Raw genomic sequence first — 6769 nt, forward strand, 5'->3', positions numbered from 1 at the left:
CAGAGAATCGATGATCACTAAATTCTCTAACTATATCCTTTAAAGACATACCTTGGTTTTCTAGCTTAACAAAATCTGACGGCTCGGGGATGGAGGGATCCTCGTAGTACTATGGTGATGCATAGGAATTATCATAGTCATAGGAGAGAGTAGTCCATCCAACATGGGTGTACATCAAGTTTCCATTGACTAAGGTGACTCCTTAAGGCATGGCTCCTGGCATCGACTACTTTACAGTTGCCTTTTAGCCAACAATCGAACAGTCGAGAAAAGATAACCAAGCATACTTCTGAGTTCAGAAATCTACTTGGTCTCTTCATCTAGCTGTTTGACAGCTTGCTTCCATGTCACGCATAGTATATACTATGCATTCTATTAGCCATGAATAACCTAAAACAAGAAAATAAAACAAATCAAAAGCAAAAGAAAGCTCTAACTAGAAACTTAACAAAACGAAACAAAAAATTGTACCTTCTCGACAACGGCGTTAATTTGATAGTAGCCTTTTATCGTCGCTTGCAAAAGACTAAAAATAAAAAATAAATTTGTAATATCGAACTTTTCAACTACTACTATAATTTGGCATAGCAATAACGACAAGTTTAGGTCAATCCGTAAGGAAGCGGTGACATTAGTTTTTTGTTAAGCCAATTTCCTTATTCGAGCGGTAAATGGTGAGGGGGGTTTAGTGTGGATAGTGTGATAAGTGTGCAAGAAAAATAAAAGCAACGGGTAAATATAACCTAGGATTGGGTTTATCTAGTATCGAAAGCAAGAGGGATCCTATGCAATTTCAATCATCGATTTCTGCTAAAAATGCATTTGATTTATGCGTGCACAACGACCCACTTAGCTTGACCTTACCCAATGAAGCTACAGACAGCCGAATCGTTTGATTAAACTAAGCAAGCGCCCTAATTAATAATTAAAGCCTTAAGCCAAGCCCTAATTAAACTACACGCCCCTGAGTCTATTGGGTTCTATAGCGCCCATATAGAAATAAGAACATGTGCATTAAGATTAAGGATTCGATTGTGTTGATTAACCAATTGGGTAGCCTAACTAATTAATCAATTTTATCTCTGGACCTAGTTAAGAAATGCATTTTAGGTTAGCCATAAAATAGATGATTAACTAATTGTTATTTAGGTGATTGAGATAGACATTCAAGTACGAACGTGACGAAGCTACAAATCAATTAGCATGGGCAGCCCACATACATGAAGGAATAGCCACACACAAATATGCATTTAGAAATTAAAATGGATTCAAAGAAAACATAACAATGTGCATTCAGTCCATTCAAAGAAATCTCAAGATATCACCCCAGTTTTGCTACCAAAAGTAAACACAATTACATACTTCTATAATCCATAGACAAAGAGTAGAGGAGAGAGCTCCAATCCTTAATCACAACAAAAAAGAAACGTAAAAAACAAAGCAAAGATGTAAGAAATACAAAGGAGGGGAAGAATTTTGGGAGAGACTTCAGCCTCCATTGAAATCCCACATGAAAAAGCACGAAAAGTTAAAGAGAGTATTTATAAAAGTTTTCAAACGTAGCTATGCTGAGGGAGAGCATCGCTGCACTCATGGCCTTTGCTATAGTGCATCTCATGGTGTGGCTACACTCCCTATAGTGCTATCGCGCGTGCACGCATACTTCTTCTTCTTATTTTTCTTTTTTTTTTATCACTTCTTGTTTTTCTTTTCTTTTTCTTGATAAATGGGTAAATTAGATGGTTTTTTTATACTCGCACTGAGAAGAACAATTAGCAAGTTCATAAATGAAAGAATCTAACGTCATATCTTGGCTTGAAGTTTGAGGAATCGGCTACTGATGCTTGGTTTTATGAAGTGCAATTGTGGATGATATGCGATGATGAAAATGTATTGAGCACTCAAGTTTTCTCATTGGAATCCAAATGTAAACCCCACTGAGTTCCTGGTAAGTTCAGGGTCGACTCAGGGACCTGGGAAAATAAGTTGGGATGGTAATTTTTATGAAAACTTTGCGGTAACTAAATAAATAAATAGTTGTGAGGTTTTTGTTTGCGGTAATGAAAAATGAACAAATGCGGTAGAGTTTGAAAAGAGTTGATAAAACAAAATATGCGATGAGTATGCAGTGAATGGGTTGAGAAAAGTTTCGGCTAACACTTCCTAGGATACGTTCATGCTATGCGATCATGCAACATGCATACAATAGTAAACCATCTCTCGATGCGAATGCTACGGCTTCTAAGGCTAGAACGCATGCGATGTATGTGCCAAAGTGTCTATAGGGCCTACACATAAACTTTTAATTCTTGTCTATGCGATGATACACAAACAAGGCAACCACATATCATCATACCTATCTCTAGGGTGCATGCGATGCAAGTTGACAAACAGAGCTTATCTCTAAGTCCCTATCTTTTATTTATACAGTTCTAATCTGACTCTCTTAAGCCTAGATTCTGACCTAACCTTCCAATCCTAGATCCCGTCCTTAGACTACCCTCTTGAGCATCTCTAATGGACGAATGAAGCACACATAAATACAAGATAATCGCATAGAATGAAGATCCTAGGTCATGTTAGCTTAGTTCTTCTTAACCTATTCGACTAATTTAGCTACTCATGCGTGCTAAGAGAGTGAATAGATGTAGAATAAGAGCTTCCATTGTATAAATATAATGATGAAGTACAAGATAACAATGCAAGAATAGAATAAAGAGCCTGGTAGCAATCTCTTACTTTCCAGGCTTTTACACCGTCTTTTCTACTTGTGTTCAAAAGATAATCTCGCTCCCGTGAGAGTCGGCCCACTCTCTGCTTCTTCGCCTCAGGGTTCTCTTTCGAGTTGTCCTGAGCGATCTTCCGGCGCATCAGCTCTTCCCTTGCTCCGCCTTAATGATAAAAGAAAACTATGGACAAGTCTAAATTCTATAGAAAATTTTCTAAGTATCCGAACTTCTTTTCTGAAGGATGCCTTCTATATTTATAAGGCTTCGAAGTGAAGGCGACTTCTTTCTTATGATTGCACAGATGGGATGGCTTTAATTCCCTGACTGATGTGCCGAATATTTGTCACCGAAAAGCTGAATGTACTTGTTATCATTAGCAGTTGTCAACTTAATTCAGATTCGACTGTCATCAGCTTGCTGTCCCATCGTGATTAATTTTCCCTTTCACCCAGATGTACCCACCATGTTGCGCCGACCGACTTGCGGCAATCCTTCTCATGCAAAAGTTGCAGCAAAGCCTTACGATAATGCTGTGCTTGACCAATGATTTCCTATGATCGCAATTTTTGCCTTGCGTCAACGCATATTCTGTATAAAAATACAAAAATCAACCGTTTCTATGCGATGAACGCATGCGACCGTAATATAATAAACTTAATGCTTTTTGGATGTAATTTAACACACTTTATCAACGCAAGCCAACATTGTTTAAGAACTTAGCACTATGATAACATTCATTTCTTCCTGTTATCACACCCCCAAATTTAAACAATGCTCGTTCTCAAGCATAAGCTAAAGGTTTCCTTTAGCAAGTCGACCGCAATGTTATTTTCCTAGATTTCTCAAATATACTTCATTCAACTTCTATACACCAAAATTTTTCTTAAGTCTTATTCAAGTCTCTTCTTAAAATATTTCTAAGACCTAGTGATCGCAAGCTTAACCTTCAAAAGGACTTTACTAACTTTCGGGACATCGCATGATTTGTTTTAAAAAGAAAAATTTTCCACCGAGGTGTTAGGTGATTTTATCCTTGCATATTTCTTGACATTATTATTTTTTTCTGACTTTGTGCTGATCCAAGTGTCTTGCCTTCGTTTTGGCCTACCCTCACGTGTGTCATGCGGACATCCAACTACGAACAATGCGCCCTTTCTCCAACTAAACTCATACCTACTTGGCAGCGGAGTTGTGGTCATTTATTTATGCATTAATCCTGGTAACTTAATTTTGTTTTGGCTTGCCCCCACATGTGTCATAAGGACATCCAACTACAGGTAAGTGCCCTTCTCAACTTAACTCTTATCAACATGAGTTTTCTATTGCGTTGACAGTGGAGTTGTTATTCTCAAAATATATATTCTTTTTCTTTTTCTTTTTTTTTCTTCAAAATAGCAAGGTCGAAAATAAATACCTCACCCCCAAATTTAAAATGTGGTAATGTCCTCATTACCAAAAGATTGAAAGAAGTGATGTGATATTCATAGAAAGCTTCGTAAAAAGAGTTTGAAAGAAAGCTAGCAGACTCCTATTTCTAGAAATATTTTGTTATATTTACTAAATTTATTCATGTCAAATGATTGCGGTAATTAAAGCGGATGCGGTGATAAAAACTTTTAAAACTAAAATGCGTTGCAATAGTGCAAAATTTGAAATAGACATAAAGAAGAATACACCCCCAAATTTGCGTTGTCGCCCGCATTGTGTATTGATGCATCATTCTTTGCGTCGATCTATCTTCTTTGGATTGTAGTGACGGAATAAGATAAGTTGTTTCTTTGTGTATCATCTCTGCAATCCAGAGAAAACCCTGAGGCGATACGCCAGAAGATCGCTCAGGGCAACTCGAGAGAGAACCCTGAGGCGAAGAAGCAGAGAGAGGGTCAAATAATTTTAAACATAAAAAAATTCTTTTACCGCTTTTTTTTTGTTTTTTTAGAATAAGAACAGTGTAGATAGATAATCAATAACAACAAAGTAATTGCGATAATAGATAATAACGAGTATGATAAAAATTCATGAAGTAATGATGCAGGAAAAAGGATGTTCAAAAGAGTTGTGTCCCTGATGGAGCTGAGTTATATAGTAACTCAGGGACTACTTATTCTAAGCTAGTCTTTTCATGTCCACGGTGGCTTTTCTCTCTTTTCTTTGTCCTCTAGGATCTTGACTGGCTTAATCCAGAGCTTTTCCCCATGAATGTTGATTACAATCTCCCCCCTGCGTACATTAATTTGAGCGCGACCAGTCGAAAGGAATGGTCGTCCCAATATGATGAGTGCATCTTTGTCCGCTTTATAATCCAAAATGAGGAAATCTCCCGGCAAGATGAATTTATCGATTGAAATTGCGACATTTTTCAACTTCCTTCAAGGTGTATGCGAGATCTGTCCATGAGTAGGAGAGTTTCTTTTGTGGGCGTGGGTGTGCCAACATTCAATTGTTTGAAGATTGATAGCGGCATTATATTTATACTTGCCGCAAGATCACATAGTGCTTGGCCACTGTAGACCCCTCCAATAGAACATGTATTGCAAAGATTCCTAGATCTCCCATTTTCAGTGGGATCATAACGTTTTGCGCTGCGGCCACTGTTACGATATTTTCTTCATCATTTTGTTCCTCTTTCAATCTTTGCGGAGCTGTTGGTGGTTGGATTTCTTCGGTCTCAAGATCTAGATGTTTGAGGGTGGACGCAATTTCAGGGTTCATTTTCTCGGGCTATTCTGACTATAGGTCAATGGACTTCGATTGTCACTGCATTTAAGTTGGTCGCGTTGGGCTTCTTCCCTACTTCTGTAGTTATTTTGTTGCTTAGCAAGGAGACTGCTAAGCACTGTTCCTTCCCCGTACCCCCAGCGTTGCGAGGAAGCTCAGTTGAGCTGGGTAATGCCCCTTGCAGTCTATTTTTCAGCTTGCCTATAATTTGTCCCACCTGAATTTCGAGATTTCGAATAGATGTTGCTTGATTCTAAAGCATTGATTCGTTTTCTCAATGTACTGTTTCAACAAGCTCTCTAAGGACGAAGATTGTGGTGATTGTGAACTACTAGCATGATTGCTTGTCTGACCGTCATTTCGTGGGAAAAATCCGGGTGGCTCTCTTTTTTGCACCACAGGTTGAAAGCTTTGTTATTGAGTTTTTCACGTGAAATTTGGGTGTTTCTCCACCCAGGGTTGTATGTATCAGAGTAGGGATTATTTCTTATGAAGTATACCGACTGGGGATTCTCGGGGCATTCCTCCATCGAATGATCATCTCCGAAATTGACACAACTTACAGTCGTTTGAGTGATTGCGTTGACCTGCCCTTTCTTCGCTCCGTGTTATTAACTGCGATGCCTTGAATTAAACTCAGCATCGCAGTCATCTGGCTCTACAGGGATGTGATGGCCCCGTTGTTTGCATCATTATCTTTAATTCTTAATCTTTGATTTCTTTCCCGCCAATTCTCGTGATTTTTGGAAATGTGGTCAAGTATACTCTTTGCCTCCCCATATGTTTTATCGAGCAGACCACCAGTGGCTGCCGCATTGGCAACGGTCTGTGAAGAGGGATTCAGTCCTTGGTAAAAGATCTCCATCTACAGGTAATCTGGTAAGCCATTATGTGGACAATCTCTTACCAGCCGCTTGAACCTCGCCCAGGCATCACTGAGCGATTTGTCATCTTCTTGTTCAAAATTTGTTATTAATTTCCTTCTCCTAGCATTCTCGGTTGGTGGGAAATACTTCTTCATAAAATTTTTCACCACCTTTTCCCACGAGGTTATCTCCCCCAGTTCGAGAGAATATGCCCATTTTCTTGCTTGATCGCATAAGGAAAATAGGAACAGAGTGAGCCGAACTTCCTTGGTTTATATATTCAGGAATATAAAAGTGTTGCAGATTTCTATGAAGCTCCGGAGGTGGGTGTACGGGTCTTCGCCACGCTTTCCTCTAAACTGCCCAGCAGCCTGGATCATCTGCAACATTACCAGCTTCATTTCAAACCTCGATTCATCTAACGCCGGCCTCATGATTCCTGGAGAGAAATCATAG

At 38.9% G+C, this 6769-nt stretch overlaps 1 non-coding gene across 1 annotated transcript; it reads left to right on the top strand.

The window, feature by feature from the left end:
* Positions 1 to 6328: 6328 nt before the first annotated feature.
* Positions 6329 to 6435, top strand: LOC120068649. Its single transcript, XR_005479285.1, has one exon. It is a non-coding gene; the product is annotated as a small nucleolar RNA R71 (small nucleolar RNA).
* Positions 6436 to 6769: the final 334 nt, after the last annotated feature.

The sequence above is a fragment of the Benincasa hispida genome, chromosome 12 (genome assembly GCF_009727055.1).
Source record: "Benincasa hispida cultivar B227 chromosome 12, ASM972705v1, whole genome shotgun sequence".
In the NCBI taxonomy this organism is placed as follows: Eukaryota; Viridiplantae; Streptophyta; class Magnoliopsida; order Cucurbitales; family Cucurbitaceae; genus Benincasa; species Benincasa hispida.